This window comes from Chinchilla lanigera, unplaced genomic scaffold, assembly GCF_000276665.1.
Source record: "Chinchilla lanigera isolate Chin_1 unplaced genomic scaffold, ChiLan1.0 scaffold00003, whole genome shotgun sequence".
Taxonomy (NCBI): domain Eukaryota; kingdom Metazoa; phylum Chordata; class Mammalia; order Rodentia; family Chinchillidae; genus Chinchilla; species Chinchilla lanigera.
In genome coordinates, this window is record NW_004955404.1 from 12,465,431 (window position 1) to 12,487,038 (window position 21,608).

Sequence of the window (21,608 nt, forward strand, 5' to 3'; positions counted from 1 at the left end):
GCCGCCCCAGCCCCTGCCCCTGCCCCTGCCCGCGGTCTCCTGCGCTGGTAGCTCACCGCGCCCCCCGATCCCCTAGTAAGGATCCCCTGGAGCCCACCTCGCGCCCGGGTTCCACCCAGCTTCCTCGGACTCTCCGGCCTCCCCCGGGGCCCGATTCGAGCCTCCCCTTCCTCCTGCTGCGCTCTCCCTGACTCGCGCCCGGCCGCGCTGGGTCGTGCACAGAGCACCCACTCCCACCCGAGATCCGAGGCGGTGTTCTTGTTCGGGGATCCTGGGCTCTCAGGGGCTGGGAGATTTCGGGAGAGACACTGTCTCCCCTAAGAGGCTGACGTCTCGGTGCTCGCGGTCCTCCCTCGGGGCCCCGCCGCCCGGGGCACAGACTCCGCGAGCGCGGCTGCCTGGGTGCGGCGGTGCGGAAGCCCGAGAGCCCAGTGCTCGATCGAGGGCCTCCTGGCGAGACCCTCCTGGGCCCAATGCAGTGACTGGGCTAAGGGTGACACTGGAGGAAAATGACTCATGTTTGCCTCCGGGGGACGCTGCATTCCTAGCAAGAGGCGTGAGGGGAGAGCGGCTGTGCAGTGCAGCCTGCAGCCCTCAGTAGTGAACGAGGGAGTTGGCTCTGCTGCTCTTGGAAAGTCTGGTAGAATTTGCGTTTAGGTAATTCTTGCATCCCTCGGGGCCGCTTGTGTGTAGACACCCGGGACCCACATAAGCTTGTGAAGGCCGCTAACATTTTGATAAGGAATCTGATTGATTCCTAGAGAAATTCCTTGAAAAAGTTTTAGCTGTGACAGGATTTTTCATAAGATACGAATCTATTCTTGTAGCACTGGAGTTTCGTAGAACATTTTTCATTCTTAGGCCACACTGCTTTTTCAAAATCAGCCGATTATATATATTATTTGGGGACAGGTGTTTTTTGTTGTATTTTGGTATGCATGTTTAAAAATATTTTTTGTACATACTGGGTACATCAAGATTCTGAGGATGGGGGCTGGGGATTTAGCTCAGCGGCAAAGCGCCTGCCTGGCAAGCGCAAGGTCGTGAGTTTGGGTCCCGGTACCAGAGAAAAACCAAAGGAAAAAAAAAAAGATTCTGAGGATGGTTCCTTCTCATCCAAGATTCTTAAATTTGAGGAATTATCTACTAGATCATTTTTAATAAGTGAGGTAACAAATATGATAACTTTCTCCAGGCTTAGAGTAATTACTCAGGATATAGGCAGATCTGGGAAGGGGAAGATTTTTTTTTTTTTTTTGGTTTTTCTCTGGTACCGGGAACCGAACTCACGACCTTCTGCTTGCCAGGCAGGCACTTTGCTGCTGAGCTAAATCCCCAGGCCCGGGGGGAAGATTTTTAAAGTTAATGTTTAAAGATAAATCCCAGGGGTAAAGCCCAGTAAATTTGGGATGGGTAGTAGAGCTAATGACAATGGGGGATGCCAGGTGGGGACTGTATTTTCATATAGGGCTTGTCTAGAAAATTTGTAATGCTGGGCCATTTGTGATATTTACTGCACTTACAAGCTTATTACCCACAGAGTGAGTCCTTTTTGTTTTGTAAGTATTCTTTTTCTCTTAAAAAAATAGCTCGGATATAGTATAAAGACAGCCCGCAGGAATGTGGGTTTATTTATTTCTCAGGGAGATCAGGTGGTAAAAGATCAAGAGCCTTCCTGGGCGTGGCGTCCCATGTCTGTAATCCCAGCACTCGGGGAGGCTGAGATAGGAGGATTGCTTTGGGTTTGAGGTTACCCTGGGCTGCAATGTAAGCTCCGGGCCAGCCTTAACTACATAGCAAGACCCTGTCTCAAAAAAACCAGAAGATTAAAAACAAAAACCAAGAAAAGAGCTTGTATCTAGCAAGTTTGGATCTTTTGTCTGTTACTAGTTGTGTGAGTGCTTCGTGTCACTAAGCCTCAATTTCTCATCTATAAAATGGAGCAAGTGTGGTGATGTTAGTAAGTATGGTGATATTAAAAGTTCTAACGGTTTGTTGTAAGTGCAAATAAGACGAAGGGATGGAAACTGCTCACTCAGCTGCCCTGATTTTGAGCAGACTATGAATGGCCAGCCCCCCAAACCTTCTCTTCTGGCTTTCTAGACTTGAAGCTGCTCCCACCCGCTGCTTAGATCAATTAACCCCTTGTACACAGGGGCAAGGTTGAACAAAAGGAAGACCGGACGCTTCTCTCAATTGGTACAGGCAATCTAGGGTCTAGTAGTTTAGGAATTCTTTTCTGTCTCTCTCTCTCTGCTTCTTTCTTTCTCTCTCCTCTCTTTTTCCTTCCTTCCTTCCTCCCTTCCTCCCTTCCTTCCTTCCTGCCTTCTTTCCTTCCTGCCTGCCTTCCTCCTCCTCCTCCTCCTGCTCTTTTCTCTCTCTCCCTCTCTCCCTCTCTCTTTCCCTCCCTCCCTCCCCTCTGTCTCTCTTTCTTTCTGATCCTGGGGATTGAACCCAGAGCTTGGCCTCTGAACTACCTCCTCAGCCTTTTTAATTTTTGTTTTGAGACCATGTCCCACTAAGCTCCTCAGGTAGGACCCCAACTTGTGATCCTGCGGTCTCAGCCTCCCAAGTGCTAGGATTACAGGCAGGCACCACTGCACCAGCCTAGTTTAGAACTTTTGATGCTTGCAGGTCTGGGCATGACCCTTTGGTATCGCTCCAGGGGGCAGGACCCCTTAACCAGAGAGCAGAAAATCCCACCTTGCTTCTGCTCCTGGCTGCAGGGGAGGGTGCTGGAACTGGGATGAGGCTGGAGAAGTTGGGCTTATAAAACCTCTACTGGGGTAGAATTTTTATTTGTCTGTGCTTACTGGCCCATGGAGTGCTGAGAACAAATAAAATAAGATCTGCCCAAACAATTGGATTCTTTTTAAAGTTGCCCTAGGCCTCTAATAGAATTACTAGCCAGAGATGGTGGCACATGCCTGTAATCCCAGCATCCCTGCTGTGAGTTTGAGGCCAGCCTGGGGTACATACTGAGTTCCAGACCAGCCTGAACTGCCTACTAAAACCCTGCCTCAAAAAGAAAATAAACAAACAAACAAACTAGCTCTAGTCTTCATAACTGTTTGGGCTTTTGATATCACAACTAATTAAATTACCAATTTAGATCACATAAATGAAAGTATTGTGATCTGTAACTCCTCAAACATAAGGTGATGATATTATTTACCAGTATTTATATTAATAGCTGACATGATACAATGAAACATCTGTAAAATGGGAATAAATAGGGCATGTTGAGAAAGAATAACATGTCATATATAATTTCACATAACATAGTGCTTCCATAGTAGTTGATAATCATTGTTATGATTTAGATGGAGTGAAGATTAAAAAAGAAATACTGTAGAAATACCGTAAGCAAGTACTTCCTTTTTTTTTGTGATACAGGGAATTGAACCCAGGGCCTTCGCACTGACCTATATCCCCAGCCCGTGTTTTATTTTTTGTTTTGAGATAGGGTCTCACTAAGTTTCCCAGGCTAGGCTTGAATTTGAAATCCTCCTGCCTCAGCCTCCAGCGTGCTGGGGTTACAGGTGCATGCCATACTGCTCAGCTTTAAGCACATATGCACTCTAAGAGCTACATGTGGTTCAGGGTTTGTATATCACACATGAATATAAAATATATTTATATATTTTCTGTTAGTCTTCCAATTGTGTAGAATAAAATATGTCAAAAGGATTCCAGGTATTCAATAAGATACTTAGCTGTTAAATAAGATTTCTAACTTTAATACTGATTTTATGTTTGTTACCTAAAGAAGAACTAGCAAAAAAAGGTAACTATTGAAAGTAGTGTTCTGAAAGTAAAAGTGATGGAACTGTTCACAACTTCTTTGTTTTGTTTTTTGAAACAGGGCCTTGCTATGTAGTTCAGGCAGACCTTGAACTCACTGTAATTCTCCTGCCTCTGCCTCCCGAGTACTGGGATTACAAGCATGCGCCACCATCTCCAGCATTTTAGAAAAACTACTCCTTATCAAAACTTCTATACTGGTGCCTAAGAAACAGCCTGCTTTGGTTAGCGCAGCCCAGCCAGGGCCAACCGGGACTCAGCAGTTCCCATACACATTGTGTATGACAGGCCCTCAGCAAACTGCTGAACTGAGTGTAGGAGGGGGAAATTACAACTCGATTACCTTCTCTGTCTCAGGGTTTTATACTGAAATTCACAAAATGTCTGCAAGTGGCTGCTTCATTTTAGGGAGGCAGTAGAGTTTGGAGGATAGGAGTGGAGGTGCCAGAGTGTTTAAATGAGGACTGCACACCTTACATGTTGTGTGCTCTTGCCCAAGTTAATTAACCTTCCTCAGGCCCGTGTCCCCGTCTAGGAAATGGAGATGGAAGATGTATTTTCATCGCTTATTCAACTACTTGCTATAGAGCCTGGCACAAAACAAATGCTTAGTAAACATTACCTGTCATTACTAATGCAAATTGAAGTCACTAAAATCTGTCACTATAATGCTGATTTTGTGTCTGTCTGGTAGATTATTGCAACTGTATACTCACGTAAGCAGTTGCAGTCATGTTATATGGATGTATAATAATTGTGATTAGAGAAAAACCCTATGGTTAAGAAAAACATTTTTTGTTTTGGTTTTTTGAGACAAGGTCTCGCTATGTAGTTTAGGCTGGCCTTGAATTCACTGTGTAGCCCAGGCCAGGCTCGAACTCACAGTGATCCTTGTGCCTCAGCCTCCTGAGTGCTGGGATTACAGTCGGGTGCTGGGATTATAGGTGTGTGCTACCACACTAGGTTTAAGAAAAAATTTTTAAACTAGATCTGATCACAGAACATTTAAAAACCGGTCACGGATTTAAATGCTACAGTTACACTATCCCCTGGGGTAGCCTGTAGCAATTAGGGCTGGGGAAATTAACTCATTCCACAAGGATCTGCTGAAGTGTGAAATGTACACTAAATTCTAAATAGCAAGAGGAAATGAATGACAATTTTATATCGCTCATGTGTTGAAATAATGGGTTAATAAACTATATTAGCCACATTTATTCAACTCTGTTACTAAATGTTGATAAGTTTACCAGTTTCCTTTTCCTTATTCAAATATGACTACTAGAAACGTTGTTGCTACTGGACAGTGCTTTGCTGGAGACCAAAGCAGGGGTGGCGACCCTGCAGCAGCAGACGGTTTGTATCCCTGAAAGCTGTAAAGTGTTCCCCATCACTGGACTAAAGCAACCCGCGAGCTCCATACAGGTGTCGCACCCACTCTGTGCACTCAGATGAAAGAGGTGACTTTGCCGTGTGGAACAGATTACCTTACAGTGTTTCCGCTCTTGTCCGACTTGTCCTCAGGGAGTGGGAGGCATGGTACAGCACCTGCCTCTTGAGCAGGCCTCCTCGCTTGGGGGTCCTTGCCCTGCTGATGGACATAAACAGGACTGTTAACCTTTTAGAAGGTAACAGTGCACAGCGAATCTCCTAGAATGCATCCTTATAAGTTCAATCAAGAGTGAGAGGAAAAGAGGGGTAACTTTTTTGTTTTGCTTTTCGCGACAGGGTCTCGCTATGTGGTTCAGGCTGATGAACTCACTACGTAACCCAGGCTGGTCTCTAATTTTCAATGATCCTCCTGCCTCAGCATCCCTAGTGCTGGGATTACAGGTATGCACCACCGTGCCCCACCCCCAGGATTTCGTTTTTAAATTAAGTCTTTTTCCTTAGAACAGAAATACGTTACGTAAAACAATGGGAAAAGACACATCGTGTAAACAGCATCCAAAGGAGTGAAATGACTGCACCACTATGAGACAAAGTAGGTTTCAGGCAAAAAGTGTTATCGGAGACAAGGATGGACATTTTTATGATAAGATGGTCAACAAATCAGAAAGATACAACGATTATAGGCCAGTTGTGGTGTTGCACACCTGCAGTTCCAGAACTCTGGGAGACAGAGGCAGGAGGATGGCAAGTTCAAGCTCAGTCTGAGCTCTTAGCCAGACCTCGTCTCAAAGAATCGTAAAAAGGGCTGGGGATATAGCTCAGTGTGAAAGCTCTGGATTCAATTCACAGTAGTGGAAAAAAAAATTTGAAAGTATATGAAACAAAACCTGACAGAGTTATGGAGAAGCAGGCAATTCAACCCAGTCAAACACTTCAGTCCTCAGCAGTAGTTGGTAGGGAAGTAGGTAGATCCCACGGAGGGCATGAAGACCCGCGTAAACCAACCAGGCCACGCCGACCAACACGTGACAGTTGTGTCACCCGTGGCAGTGGAGCTCACATTTTCTTGAGTGCATGTGGAATATTCTCCAGGATAGACTGGATGTTAGGCCATAAAACAAACCTCAGTGAATTTTTGAAGGCTGAAATCATACAAAATATCTTTTCTAACCACAGTGGAAAGAAATTGGAAATCAAGAACAAGCTGGCTGCTATGGCACAGGCCTGTAATCTCAGCATTCCAGGAGGCTGATGCAGGAGAATCACAAAGTCAAGTCCAGCCTGAGCAACTTAGCAAGACCCTCTCAGCATAAAAAAGCATATGGTATAGCTCAGTGTGAAGGCGCTCTGTTCAATCCCTAGTACTGAAAAAAGAAAAAACAAGTATGAAAGGCAATTTAGGAAGTTATCCAGTATGTGGTAAGTAAATGGCACACTCCTGAATAGCATACATGGCAAGAAGAAATCACAAGAGCTGGGCGTGGTGGTGCATACCTGAATCCCAGCACTCAAGAGGCTGAGGCAGGAGGATGTTGTGAGTTTGAGACCAGCCTGGGCTACAAACTGAGCTTAAGGCTGTCCTGAACTACGTAGCAAGACTGGTCTCAAAAAGACGAAAAAAAAAAGGAGAAATCAGAAAATATCTTGAAGTGAGTTAGAGCGAAATCATAATAAAGATTCTAAAATTTACAACAAAAAACCCCCAACAACAAAACACTTACATTAGAAAAGGTCAAAGATCACAAATCAGTAATCTAACTTTGTTTCTTAGAAATGAGAAAAAGAAGAGTAAACTAGACCCACAACAAGCATAAATTAATAGTAAAGACTAGAAAGGACATAAATGAAATAAAGAATAGAAAAAGAGAAAATAAAAGTAACCCAAATTGTTTCTTTAAGGAGATCAACAGAATTGATGAACCTTTGGCTCTGCTGACCAAGCAGAAGGAGAAAAGATGAAATCAAGATGAAAGATAAAATCACTACCAGGCTTTCCGAAATAAAAAAAAAAAATGATAAGGGTGGACTATTAACAATTATATGCTAGCAGAGTAGATACCCTAATGAGCTGGGCACGTTCTTATAGACACACACATTTTCAAAAGTGATTTGAGAAGAAATAGAAATTCTGAATAGACCTCTAACAAGTAAACAAATTAATAAGAAAAGTCCCACAAAGGAAAGTTCAAGAGCGGGAAGCTTTCCTGGGAAACTCTACCAAACATTTGAGGAATTAATATCGATTCTTTTCAAGCTATGATGCAAAGTAGCAAAGTGAACATCTGCTATGTCATTATATAAGGCTGGTGTGACCCTCATTCAAAAAGGAGACAGAAACATCACAAGAAATTGGGTGTGGAGGAACACATCTATAATCCCAACACTCCAGAGGCTGAGGCAGAAAGATCTCTGAATTTGAGACAAGTGGAGTTACACATTGAATTTAAGATGAGTCTGAAGTATATAATGAGACCTTGTCTCAAGAAACCAAAAAGCCAAAACCAAAACCAAAACACACAAGAAAACTATAGACCAATATTGAAGCAAGCACTCTCCCATTGAGCTATATCCCCAGCCCTTTCAATTGTTTGTTTTTTACTTTGAGACAGATTCCTGCTAAACATGCGGAGACTGGCCTGGGACTTATGATCCTCATGCCTCAGCCTTCCAACTAGGTAAAATTATAGGCATGTGCCGCATGCCTGGCTCAAGGATGGACTTTTTTTAAAAGGATGGATATTTTTGTCTTTTTCTTTTTAAAGATAGGGTCTTGATATGTAGAGTGGGCTGGCCTTGAAGTCGCTTATGTAGCCCCAGCTGGCCTCAGACTCATGGCAATTCTCCTGCCTCAGCCTCTTGAGTGTTGGGATTACAGGTATGTGCCACCACACCTAGCTGTTTTATTCTTGACCACAAGAAAAAAGCACTATTTCTCAGGAATAGTGGCATAGAAATACTCAAGAAAATCCTAGGAAACAAATCTAGAAAAAGGTTATCTACCATGACCAAGTGGAATTTATCCCAGGAATGCAAGGCTGATGTGACATATGAGAATCAACACACTATGGGGATATATCTCAGTGGCACAGCACCTGCCTAGCAAATGCAAGGTCCTGAGTTCGATTCCTGGTACCAAAATCAACTCACTATATCACATGAATACAATAAAATCTAAACACATATGATAATTTCAACATGCAGAAAAAGCCTTTCACAGAATCTAATATCTTTTCATGATATAAACGTTCAACAGATGGGGATATAGCTAGTGGCATAAGCACCTGCCTGGCAAGCACAAGATCCTGAGTTCGATCTCCAGTACCAAAAAATAGATAAACCAACACACTAGTTTTAGGGGCTGGAGATAGAGCTCAGTGTTACAGGCGCCTGCCTGGCAAGCACGAGGTCCTGAGTTTGATTCCCAATGCCCCAAAAAATTGATCTATAAGCACTCAACAAACTAGGATTAAAGAGCAACCTCATAAAAACCAGCTGTGATGTATCCATGGCTAACATCACACTTGCTGGAGAAAAGCCAGACACTTTCTTTCCAGGGAGTGAGGAGGTAGAATGTCCATCCATAGATGGGATGCAGTGGTGCATGTCTGTAATCCCAGCTACTTTGAAGGCTGAAGCAGAAGGATCACAAGTCTGAGGTCAGTCTGGGAACCTTAGCAAAACCCTGTCTCACAGTATTGTTACTGGAGTTGATGGTAACATTTGTAACCCTCAAACTTTTGAGCTTGCTTTATTGTTGTTGTTGGTATTGTGGACTGAGTCCAGGCCCCTTGCACTGAGCCATATCTTCAGCACTCTTGAATTCTGAGTCTGGGTCATGCTACGTCACTAAACTGTGCGGGCTGGGCTCGAACTTCAGCCTGCTTCAGCCTCCCAGAGGGCTGGGATTATGTATGTGAACCACTCAGCCCCACTACTTCTGAATATTGCCAAGCCAGTACTTGGGGAGAGGGGGACGCAAGCAATTCAGGTCTAATTTAGCCTGTTTATTTTTCTTCCCATCTTCTCAGCAAATACCCCGCAGTTTGGACGCGGTAGCAGCACTTTTTCCACATGCTCTGTGGTGGTGGCGTACACCGTGCGGTATCCACCGCAGTGTAACCCACATCTCGGCTCCTGCAGGACAGACTTTTCAGTCTCTGAATGACAAAGAAAGCAAAGGAACTTCCCATAGAGTTCGCATTCCTTGATCCCACTCCGCCGTATGCGGGGTCCTGCCTTGGGCCCCGTTTAGCGGCACTGATGTTTGTTTGATGAACATTTGGTTCATTTATTTGCCTCACAGATGTGGAATGGGCAGCCTCTGTGTTATAGCTTTCAGGGACTCAGGGGAGCTGGCAGATAAGGCCCTGCCTTTATGGGATTTACAACCTCCTGCAAGGACTCAGGTGATGAGCAAGTCAATTTTGAGAAATGGTGACATACGAGCTAAAGGTGAGACAAGTCAGGTGTGGTGGCGCTCCCCTGTAATCCCAGCACTCGGGAGGCTGAGGCAGGAGGATCATTTCGAGTTCGAGATCAACCTGGGCTACAAAGTGAGCTCAAGGCCAGCCTGAACTGCATAGCAAGACCCTGTCTCAAAAAGAAAAAAGATCCTCCTGATTGCAGCATGGAAAGAGACTGTACAGGGGAAACCGAAGAAGCTGCAGGACATCAAGAGGCCATGGCTGTGCCCCAGCAAGGTGGTGACTTGGTCACAGTGGGGCAATCCACAGTGTTCCAAGTGGCCAGTCTTAGTTTTCTCTTGAAAATGGAGCTGGACACAGCATCAAGGCAGATCCCAGTTTGATGAGACCCAGAACTTACACAGGGCCCTTTCGAAGGAAAAGTAAAGTTAAATGCAGAGCGTTGGGCGGGTCGCAAGCAGAGGAAGGGGCCCAGGCTCAGACTTCTTGAGCTTGTGCTTCTCAAACCCTGCCCTCCTGGGATGCGAATGAGGTTGGGCGAAATCTGAGATGCTTGGGGTCAGAGTCTGAGCTTTGGGCAGTGAGAAGATGAGGAGGGGGTTAGGGTTAAGATCTGGAGGGAAAACAAGAATAAGGGATTCTTCTGTCCTAGTGAATCACAGTGCCTGGCAAGCAAGTGGCTTTCTGTCTGGAGTCCAGAAAGAGGGCGAGGCTGGGAATGTCAGCTCACCCTTTTCATGGCATTCAAAGTAAGAGAAGTGGATGAGATCACCTGGGCAAAGAGAAAAGGCCCAAGGACTCAGCTAAGGACAACCCAACACTTAGAGGTCCGGCCAAGTAGGTTTTGCGTTTACGTATGAAGCAAATGTAAGAGGAATCTAATTTCCTTGGGAGGCTGAGGCAGGAGGATCGAGCTATATATACATCATGAGAACTTGTCTCAAAAAAATTCTAATTCCCTGTTGATTTGTGGTGGCAAGCATTTGTTTAACACTTATGAATTCATTAATGGATGTAAAGAGAGTTGGATGAACAAGTAGGCCTGAATTACAAGGGAAAGCTAATTGGAGTTTACTTGGTGCAAAGGAAGAAACTCAATTTTCTTCAACCATTCAGCTCTCCTAACATCCTATCTGCTTGTCAACCTCTTGATGAGAAACAAGGCTTTAACAATATGGAATTAAAATCATTTAAAGAAATTAGATCCAACTCATACTCAGATATCAAAACACCAGCCTCCTATCTGTAAGCATTATTTACATAGTTTTGTGTAAGCTTAAAGTTTTTGATTATTCTAAGAGACAATAGCCCCTGCCCTTTCAAAGACTTTACAAAGACAGTGGGAAAAGTAGGAATGTGTTTTCAGGTCTGTCTGCCATATAAGAGCAGAGTAATATTGGGACCAGGTAGAAAAGATGGTGACGGGTTATAAAGCATATTAAATCACAGTGGGGAGGTGGAAAGTGTACTTTATTTATTTATTTATTTATTTTTGAGACAGGGTCTTCTTCTATAGTTCGGGCTGGCCTTGAACTCACTAGGTAACCCAGGCTGGCCTCGAACTCAGGGTGATCCTCCTGCCTCAGCTTACTGAGTGCTGGGATTTTAGGTATGTAGCAACCTGTCTGGCAAAAGTGTACTTTTAAAATAGGGTCCCCAGCCGGAGAGCTTTCTCAAGTGAGGTTTTAAGATCTAACAATATATTGATTACTGTAATGGCTGATACATTGTATCAACTTGAGAAGTCTAGAAGTTTAACTAAGTGACTCAGCAGGGAGCCAGGGTCCTCACTTTGTAACATTCTGAGCCTGTGCAAGAGGAGGACAGTGTGATGACGTGGGTGCTACACCTGCTCTAGGGGGCAGCCTGCTTAGAGTATAAGGGAGGGAAAGAGGCTTGCTCCCCACCCCTTTTGCTCTTGCTGCTTTTGCTGTCTTCTGTGCCATGTGCCCCGGTGCCATGTGCCACCCTGCCTTTGAGCCAGCTGATTATAGACTGAAACCTCCATAAACTGTGAGCTAAATAAACCTTTCCTTCCTTAATTTTGAGTGTTGGGTGTTTTGTTCCAGCAATGAGAGAAAAGTAACCAAGACAATCGCTTCAGGAAAATTAATTTTCTGGCAAAGCAAAATTATTTAAATGATAAATATGGAAAATGCTCTGTCATATTTTTATACATCTGATTTTTCATTCATAATAATAGGTAATAAGATTTTGATCCCTATGTTTGAATGATAATGTTCTATGCTTTATCTCATTTAATTCTCATGTTTACTTTGTTTCTTTTATTTACTTATTTATTTTGAGACAGGGTCTCTCTATGTAGTCCAAGCTGGCCTTCAACTTACTATGTAGCCCAGACTGGCTTTGAACTTGGGATCCTCCTGTCTCAGCCTCCTGATTGCTGGGATTAAGGTGAGTGCCACCATGCCCAGCTAATTCTCATATTTAACCAATGAGATTTCAGCCATTTTGTCAGGGAAAACATTTTAAACCTTCATTAACCCCTATGTAGCATTTAATTAATTTATTTATTTTAGGTTTTTCTCCGGCACCCAGAATCGAACTCATGACCTTGCGCTTGCCAGGCAGGTGCTGTGCCGCTGAGCTAAATCCCCAGCCCCCCTATGCAGCATTTTAAAAACTCTTGAGGCCATGCGTTGTCTTTGCCTCTCTGAGGTGGGGTATAGAGGACAAGAGGTGGCCCTTGGTGGCCATTTTTTCCACTCATCAGCCGTGACCCTCTGCTTACTGGGGCCCCCATTTCCTCACAAGTTGGGAGAGCTGGCCTAGACCTCCAGACTGTCTTGCCAGCTATGACATCTGACAATCCCATCAGTGTCCATGCTGTAGGTGTTGGGACAGAAATGACAACAGTGTCACAGAGGGTTGCTTGCCTGGAAGCTGAATTGCTCTGCAACTTTGGGATTGGAGCTTTTATAGCTCTCCCTGATCTTAGGATGTAAATCTTCCCACTCCCTGTTTTCCCTGTCAGCCAGCTGTCATTTATTATAGCTGCCTACGTAAAACGACAGCTGCCCCTACTTGTCAGCCACTCTCCTTGTCTGCTTTGCCGTGTGTGCTGGAAGCCAGTGACCACTGCAGTAGGTTGGGCATGGACACAGTGTGGAGGAGGGCACACTGTTGAGGATGGAGCTGTGGAAGGGCCATGCTGCTGGACACAGTGCTCTCTGGGTGTATCGGAAAGCTCATATCCACAGCTCCTGAAGGCAAGATGAGAGTGTGTGGGGCAGTGTGGGGCTGCCACTCCCTATTCCAGAGCTGTGAACCACTAACCTTAGAGATGAAACAGTTCTCTTAATGCGCAGCATGCACTGCTTGGAAAGGTCTTTGTTCTCACTTTCCAAGGTCCTGCTCTGTTTCCTGCCTTTACCTAAGCTATCCCCACCATTTGTTGGAAAACCAGTAAATATGGGTGACCTGGAGAAGTCTTTGTCTTAGCTCCAATAAAGTTTTGACCTTCCTGGGCCCCCCCAAACCATATTACTTGTCTCTTTTATTTAAACTTTCACTGTACACTCATTTTAGGAGATTGGGGGCTCTGGCCAAGCTCCCAATAGCACACTACATTTCCTGCACAGTGGCATGCAGATTTATGACAGTGTTGGTGCTTAAGTATTTTTCCTTTCCCTCCCTCCCTCCCTCCCTCCCTTCTTCCCTTCTTCCCTTCCTTCCTTTCTTCTTTCCTTCCTTTCCTTCCTTCTTTCTTTCTTTTGTGGTCCTGGAGCCTTTGCACTGCTCTACATCCCATCCCTTTTTAATTAATTTCCAGACAGGGTCTCACTGTCACTAAGTTACTAAATCACTAGGTTAGGCTCCAATTCATGATCTTCCTGTCTTAGCCTCCCTGTGCGCTGGGATTACAGGTATGTGCCACCATGCCCAGCTGGTATGTTCCATTTGAAGGTTCATGCTCTAAGGAATCTGACACAATATGCTGACTCTTTAAAGGCATCTCTGATACCAGAGTCATCAAGATCCCAACATACACACTTAGGGACTCTTTGAGGACAGAACAATGTGGTGAAACTGTCTAAACTTTTTAGATGGAAGGCACCGCTATTTCACAAGCCCCCCTTATCTAATAATTCTCTTTGTGAGATGACATTGTGATTTTACCCTTACTACAAGAAGCAGTTGACAAAAAAAAAAAGTCTACAGTGGAGCTGGGGGTTTAGCTCAGCGGCACAGTGCCTGCCTGGCAAGCGTGAGGTCGTGAGTTTGATTCCTGGTACCAGAAAAAAAACCAAAACCAAAAAAAAAAAGAAGCAATTGAGTAGGTGGCTCATTAAGTAAGTAGGCTTTGACTGCTCACGGATTGATCTAGTTCCCCACAATGAAAATGAATTATGCTTTTCCCTCACTTACTCAACTAGTGATCTCTGAAAACTAAGAGAAAACATACTCAGCCCTGAAGGGAAACAACTATATAGAGAGGCTGAAGCGTGGGGGCTCCGAGCTCTTTAATTGAACATTTTAGGACATTTAAAAAGTTAGTGCCACTAAGAGTTCACCTATTTCAAGCTCTTCCTTTCTAGAGTAAGGCAAGGTAGGGGATTCTGGGAGACTGGATTTTGATTACTCAGGGAAGAGAAGGTGAAATAGTCAAGAAAAAAATATGATTGTGGGAGAAAACAGGAGCAGCTTTTCTAAGGAATGGAATTAACGCTGGGCCAGAGTGGGAACCCAATCCGATATTTATCACTTACTTGGGTTCTGGGAAGGAGCTGATCAGCGGAAACAGTGGCGCCCACTCATGGGTCCTGGAAGGTTTCTCCACAGAACCACCTAAGGGAAATCATTTCTGAGTGCCCTGGGATGGCACAGGGACCACGGGGGCTGTGACCTACGTCCTGTGGGACAGCTGTCCCCAAGCACAGTCCACTAACTGAAGGCACAGCGGGGATGATGGTGTGCTTCAGATCCTTCCTCCTGTCACCCGTGGCTTCGGTGTAGGAGATTCTCTGACTACTACTGTGACCCTGGGAGTGAAAGCAGCTAAGGGAACCTCCTAGATCCCACAGGAAAATCCTTCCCTTCCAAAATCATGCCAGTTGGTTTCCTGGTATGGATTAAGCACTGAAATCGCACACTCTCAGGGTGAGGCTTGGGAGTTACTCACAGTAGGCAAGCCTTGTTCTTGGGACTGGGTTCGGCCCGGTCGTGGGATGTCACTAACCCCACAGTTCTGAGCGCATGGCTCAGGCAGGTCGTCATGGAGACCTTGGATGCAATTATGACCCGTGCAGGTCAGGGTGTCCTGCTCTTGGCCATCTCAGCTGGCCTACCACACCGGCTTCCCAGGCCCAAGCTGCAGCTTCCTGAGCCACAGAGGGAAGGGAGGCTGCTGGCCCCCGGGAACTTTCCTTTCTAAATTGATTGATTATATTCATCATGGGGAGTCGGCACATGTACATCGTGATTCTTTCTGTCCCTCCCCGCTCCGTCTCTTGATCCCCTTCCCATTTGCAAAAGCCCCATTTCTAATTTTTTTCAATTCCTTTTCTTCACACCCTTTCCCTTCCCTCCCTCCGTCTCTTGTTCCCCTTATTTGAAAAGAACTTCCTAATTTGTATTATCAATCTCCATACTCTGGGTCTCTTATATAGGAGAAGTCATGTGCTATTTAAGTTTGAGTGTCCAATTTCTTTCAGTCAATTTTAGGGTCTCAAGGTACATCCATGTTCCTACAAACAACTCAAGTTTATCTTTCTTTATGGCAGAGTAGTACTCCATGGGCCCTTGAGAATTTAGAACTGACTGTGTGAAGCACTCCTCATGGGCTGTAATCGTACCTTCAGCTACTGTTCTGAAGCTTTGTGTGCAGTTTCTTTACCTAGGAATTTCAGTCTTGTTCACTACTCAGTACTGAAAGAGAAAGTGACCTCTCACATACAGGAAGATTAATATGGAAATTCTGTGTTAAATTAGTTCACTACATTTTGGTCTGCAGTGAAATTCTACTGTGACATATTAATATTATTTTTGATCACTATTGTCCTGGCCCTTTGTGCCTTAGTTTTGTCATACTTTGTGGGCCTTCTCACTGGGCTGCATTCTCAGCTCTTCTTGTTTATTTTGAGGTGGGGTCTTGCTAAGCGACTGAATTACCCAGCATCTGCCCAGACTTGTGATCCTCCTGTCTTAGCCTCCTGGAGGGCTTGCATTTCAGGCATGCACCACCACACCTGGCTTATTATTCTGTTTATTAGAGAACTCACTAGAGCCAAACTCCACATTTTGGGGGTTGTTTTTGCTTTTTTCATTTGTTTGTTTTGATGGGCTACATAAGTGGATTCAAGGCCAGCCTGCACTACGTCATGAGACCGTGTCTCAAAAGACAAACAAAAAAATTAGGTTTGGATCTTTCCAGCTACTCACAGAGCGCTTACAGTATTCCTTCCCATAGTCCTACTCAGGGAGGTGGTGTGTATGGGTGATAGATAATATAAACGGACTTTCATTAACAAAAAGGAAAGAAGGCGCGCATCCTTAGTGTTTAAGTCAGTGAGCTCATACTGTGTGGTCAGCGGGGGCCTTCAGCCGCCTGGGAGCGGGCACTCGGATTCCCAAGTCTCCTCCCCACCCCTGGCCGCCCCCAAGCCGGGCGGCACTCACTCCTCTCCCACTGTGACCAGCTTTATTGGGGGAGTGTTGAGCCTGTGGACTTTAAACATCTTCTCTAAGTGTTCACCTTGAAATGAAGCCATCAGGGGGTGGAGGTGAAGTTTGGCAAGGCCGGAAGCTGTGTGCTCCCTTGGGCTGCAGAGCTGCAGGCTTTCACGCTGCCTCACACGTGGTGAAGCAGCCGCCGCACCCTGCTCGCAGAGGGTGACAGAGGCCACCCCAGAATGTTGCAATTCCCTTGAAAGCTGGGTTTACTTTTTCAGACAATAATCTCCAAGTGCCACAGGAAGTGGAAGGAAGCCTAGGTGCCCACTGGCCAGCTTGTGCCTGGACTTGGACCACCAGCTGTGCATAATTCGTCCTGTAAACAAAGGACCTTTCTGAGATGCAGCGCCACAGGCCATCTGCTCAGAAGCTCATCTACCTATAACCCCAGCACTTGAGAGGCTGAGGCAGAAAGATCACCCCAAGTTCAAGGCCAGCCAGGGCTACAGTGAATTCAAGGCCACATGAGCTATTGTTATGGTTTGTGTCTGTGTGTCCCCCCAAAGCCTCATGCGGTCATGGGGCAGGCTTTTAGAGTTTGATTGATTATGGGTGTAAGAGCTCCACCTGCCCTGGGGTGGATAGTTTGCATATGTAAGGGAGAGGAAGAGGGTGCTTGGGGCCATTTCTCCCTTTTGTGTTGTTGCTTTTGCTGTGTTCTGCCGCTGTGAGCTGTAGCCCTCTGCCATGTGCCACTCTGCCTTGTAACCTGCCAAGTATGGACTGAAACCTCCACAAACTGTAAGCAAAATAAATCTTTCCTTCCTTAATTTTAGGCATAAAGTATTTTGTCCCAGCAATGAGAGAAAAGTAGCCAAGACAGCTATACAGACAGACCCTGTCTCAAAAAAAAAAAAAAAAAAAAAATCATCTTTAAGGAAAGCAGGGTCCTTTTGTAGCATTTTGTCTTTAGCCTCTATTATATAAAAATTAAACTTCAGATATAAAAATCCTTCAAAACTCTAAGTTTATTCAACTAGGTAGGACCAGGAGAATTCTAATTCACACAATTAGGACTCATATAATTCACATAACAGAAGATTGCATCTGAAACAACCCAGAGAATAAGAATGTAATCTGCTGTTCTTTCAGAAAGACATTTTTCTTTGGGCAAAGGATCCGAATAGATATTTCTCCAAGGAAAGTACTCAAATAGTCAATAAACCCGTAAAAAAGTGTTCAACAGTAGTTACCAGGGAAATGTAAATCAGAACCACATGGAGCTGCCACCTCACACCAACCAATGGGCCAGGGTGTGTACTAGGTGTGGTGACACACACCTGTAATCCCAGCACTCAGGAGGCTGAGGCAGGAGGATTGCCACCAGTTTGAGGTCAGCCTGGGCTACATAGTGAGTGCAAGGTCAGCCTGATCTACATAGGGAGAACTTGTCTCAAAAAACAACAAACAAACCAACAACAAAAAAAAACAACAAATAAAAACAGTATACTAAGGGAGGGGAGGCAGTCACAAAAAACAACATATGATCCCATTTGTATGAAATATTCAGAAAGGTAAATTGATAGAGACAGAAAATAGATTAGTAGTTGTTTAGGATTAGGGGATTGAGGGGAAGAATTATAAAGTATTTTTTTAAGTTGATAAATACGTGATTTTTGTTCTTTTGTTTTAATTTTTTTTTTTTTTTTTTTTTTTTGGTCTTTTTGAGACAAAGTTTTGCTATGCAGATCAGGCTGGCCTTGAGCTCACTTTGTAGCCCAGGCTGGTCTTGAACTCCCAATGATCCTCCTGCCTCAGCCTCCCAAGTGCTGAGATTGCAGGCATATGCCACCACGCCCACTGATGAATGTGTCTGAAATAGGTTATGTTTATGATTGCAGAACTATGAGTGTATATGCTCGAAGCCCTGGGCTTTATCCTTAGCACTACAAAGGGAGCAGGGGAAGGGAGGAATGGTGGGAACAGAGAAAGGGAGGGCAGGAGAGAGAGAGGGAGAGGGAGAAGAGGGGGAGAGAGAGAGAGAAAGGGAAGGAAAGTGTTTCCCTAGGTTTCCCATCTCAGTTTTTAATCACCTGGGCTGCCAAAAAACTTTCCTACCACTAAAAATCTTTTTTTTTGGGGGGAGGGGGGACAGGATCTTGCTATGTAGCCCCGTCTGGCCTTGAACTCACCGCAATTCTCCTGCCTCAGCCTCCCTCCTGAGTGCTGGGATTACAGGGTGTGCCACACCTGGTTTAAAGTCATTATTCATCACGTTGGAGGCAGCAGTTTCAGTGTCTTCTGCCTTGCATTCTTAAACTACTGCTCACTTGCATACCTCTTGGAGTTGCTAATCACTCTGGCCTCAGATCCTCGCTCTGTGAAGCAGGGGTGTTGGAGCAGACCTCAAAGACCCTCTCCAGCTCTGAGTGTGAACGTCCTTAGAGAAAGCTTGAACAAATAAGAATGAAGATGTTTTCTAAGCCACAGAAAGCGCACTTGTAACCAGCTATGGAAAGAAGCCGGAAGAGGCTTGAGGTAGCTGCGTTCTGAAGGCAGAGGCAGGCAGCGCAGGCAGGGAGTGGGGGTGGGAGCTCATGGTAGGACACAGGACAAGAGTTGGGGCCGTCACACCACCTCTTGTGTTCATGTCCTCTTGTAGAAAATGGGCATCATGTATCTGGCCTGCTTCTCTCTAAGAAATATTCCTGTTGAGCGTTTAAATGACTGGGTCTTATCTTTTTTTTTTTGAACCAGGAGTTGAACTCAGAGCCCTATGCTTGCCAGGCAGGCGCTGTGCTGCTGAGCTACATCCCCGGCCCTACTGGATATTATCTTAATGCAAAAGTTAACAACACCATTTTCCATGTAACTTGCGACTGCTGTGGTTGAAACAATTCTTACCATGGCAGAAACATATGTTATCTACTTTTTTGGCCCATTTTACGTTGGAAATGTCATCCCCTCGTAAACTTAGTGAATGCGGCATAGCGAAATTTAAAGCAAACATGAACAGGAGATGCTAATGAAATTATGATGAATGTGAACAAAACAAAGAACATTTTTTTCAAACTTGGCTGTGTAGAAGACCGTGTTAATGATAAAATTGCCAAGCATTGCTGTTTGACCCTTCTCCTGTGTCTGTATTGATTCTGTTGTGAAGCGGTCTTTTCTCTCTGATTAGAACTTTGAAAGTGAAGGTTAAGCGACCATATCTAATCTCTCCGGTGTGACCCAGTTATACCTGTAGCAATGCCGTGTCCCTGGTATTTGTTCAGTAAATGCTGAGGTTATTTGTTGCCTGGTAATGAGCGAGATTAAATTGCTAAATGTAAATAAGATATTGAAAGTTTTGCAGGCTAGAATTTTCTGAGAGCCATAAAGCTAGCTTAAAGCTTCTTAGGCAATGACAAGTATTGTATTATAGCCATAACAGCAATGCCGTAATAAGGAGACTTAGAAAACTGAATATTAGACATGAGTTTTTACGCACCTGATCAGAAAACACACGGACTGGATGGTCTTCCCAGAGATGCTGCCTTTGCTTGAAACAGTGCAGAAACTCCTCCGTTTGGAATTTGCCTGCAGTCACAGCCAGCTTGCCATCTGTCATGGCTTAGATCTAGAAAGTTCTCCCGAAAGGTGCATGTGTTCAGAGGTGGGGTTTTTGTAAGGCAATTGGGGCGTTATATGTCCTATAGCCGATTCGCTGCTGTGAGGCAGGCCCTGGGCAGGGGAGAGACTGGCCACTGGGGGTGACTTGTGAGGGTGTAAATCTCTCCCCAGTGCTTCCTTTGTTTCCCTACTTTCTGGCAGACATGAAGTAAGCGCTTCCTCTGTGGCGGGCCCTTCCGCATGCGTTCCAGGAACTGAACCCTCCGAAATCGTGAACCTGAGTGGCCTCTCTCTCCTTCAAGCTGTGGATGTCGGGTTTGTGTCTCGGCGAGGAGAATGTGACCGAGATGCCACCCCTTGGGAGGGTCAGCATGACACAAACAGTGGTGTTTTTTCACCTTCTTTTGTGAGATGTTGAGCTATTAAATAGGGTGCCTTAGACAGCTAACAACAGCACTGTGCAAATTATTATCTGACTGGAGTTAGATGCAGGCCTGCCTCAGAGGAAGAACAGACGTGCATGGAGCCGAGGTGGGCATTGATCCAGATTCTTCCAGCTGTGGAAGGCCCTGTTGATCCGAGGCCCTTCCTCCAGAGTAGGGGCAGCATGAAGACATCCAGCCAGGGCCAGGGGCGTCCCACGGCTCTGTGAAGCTGGGAGCTGCTTCCGGGGGTCTCTCCTCCCACAGGTCACCTGGCTCACTGCTGCCATTGCTGCGACGTTTGATCCAGGACCAGGAAAACCATCGCTGTTCCTCAGCACAGCAATGCTCTGCTCACCAAGGGCTGAGACCTGCTCCCAAGGAGGAGCGGGAGACCCACCTGCTTCCCTCTCAGTTCCTCCCGGTTTTGCTTCCTCTTTCAGGTGGCCCAGCCTCCTCCTAAGCTTCTGTGTGTGGGTGAATTTCAGCCTGGTGTGCTTGCCCAACCTGCAATCCCTGCACTCTAGGTGAGGCAGGAGGATGGCAAGTTTGAGTCCAGCCTGGGCAGTTTAGGGAATTAGTACCTCAGTGTGAAGTCCCTGGGTTCAATCCCCGGTACCCCCAGTCCCCCCAGGGCCCCAACACACAAAGAGGAATTTCCTGGGCTGCCTATTCAAAGATTTGAATTAAAAAAAAATTTTTTTTTTTTTTCCTTTTTTCTTTTTTTGAGTACTAGGATTGAATCCAGGGCCTGCACACTGACCTACTGAGCTACATACACAGCCTTTATAAATAAAAGAATTTTTTTTTTTTTTTGAGAGGATGTCACGAAGTTGCTAAATTATCCAGGCTGGGCTCAAACTTGTGATTGTCTTGCCTCAGCCTCCCCGCATGCTGGGATTACAGGCAAGCTCCCCTGTGACCAGCAGAGCTTTGATTTTTACCTTCAAAGAACAAAAACGAAAGCAAAAAGCAGGTTTTACACTTTTTTTCATTCATGGTGCCGGGGATCAGAACTAGGTAAGCACAAAATCCAGGTTTTGGCTTTTAAGACAACTATCACATGTTTGGCTCAATGAGAAAAAGTACGAACATAGAAATGTGGAGATCACATGTGTTAGGTCCCTCACACTGTACCCTGCCCAAGCTGAAGAGAAAAACTCCCACAGACAGCCAGTCTGTTCAGACAGAAAGCCCCTCACTCAGCTCGAGAGACTAAAGTAAATCGGTTTGTCAGGATGGTTTCCAGGCCTGGTTCTCAGGCTTGCAGGAAACCTCGTAAGTCTACCGAATACCATGCTGTAAATCAACAAAATTC

The 21,608-nt window shown here is 45.2% G+C and overlaps 1 protein-coding gene across 2 annotated transcripts in view; it reads right to left on the minus strand.

Moving 5' to 3' along the window:
* Ipo5 (importin 5) overlaps positions 1 to 14,851 on the minus strand; it is a gene marked incomplete in the record, with an annotated part of 63,527 nt that extends 48,676 nt beyond the window's left edge. The window contains 3 exon segments of one of the 2 annotated variants that reach the window (XM_013516134.1): positions 5,292 to 5,395; positions 14,351 to 14,429; positions 14,764 to 14,851. 2 annotated transcript variants of the gene reach the window in all.
* Positions 14,852 to 21,608: the final 6,757 nt, after the last annotated feature.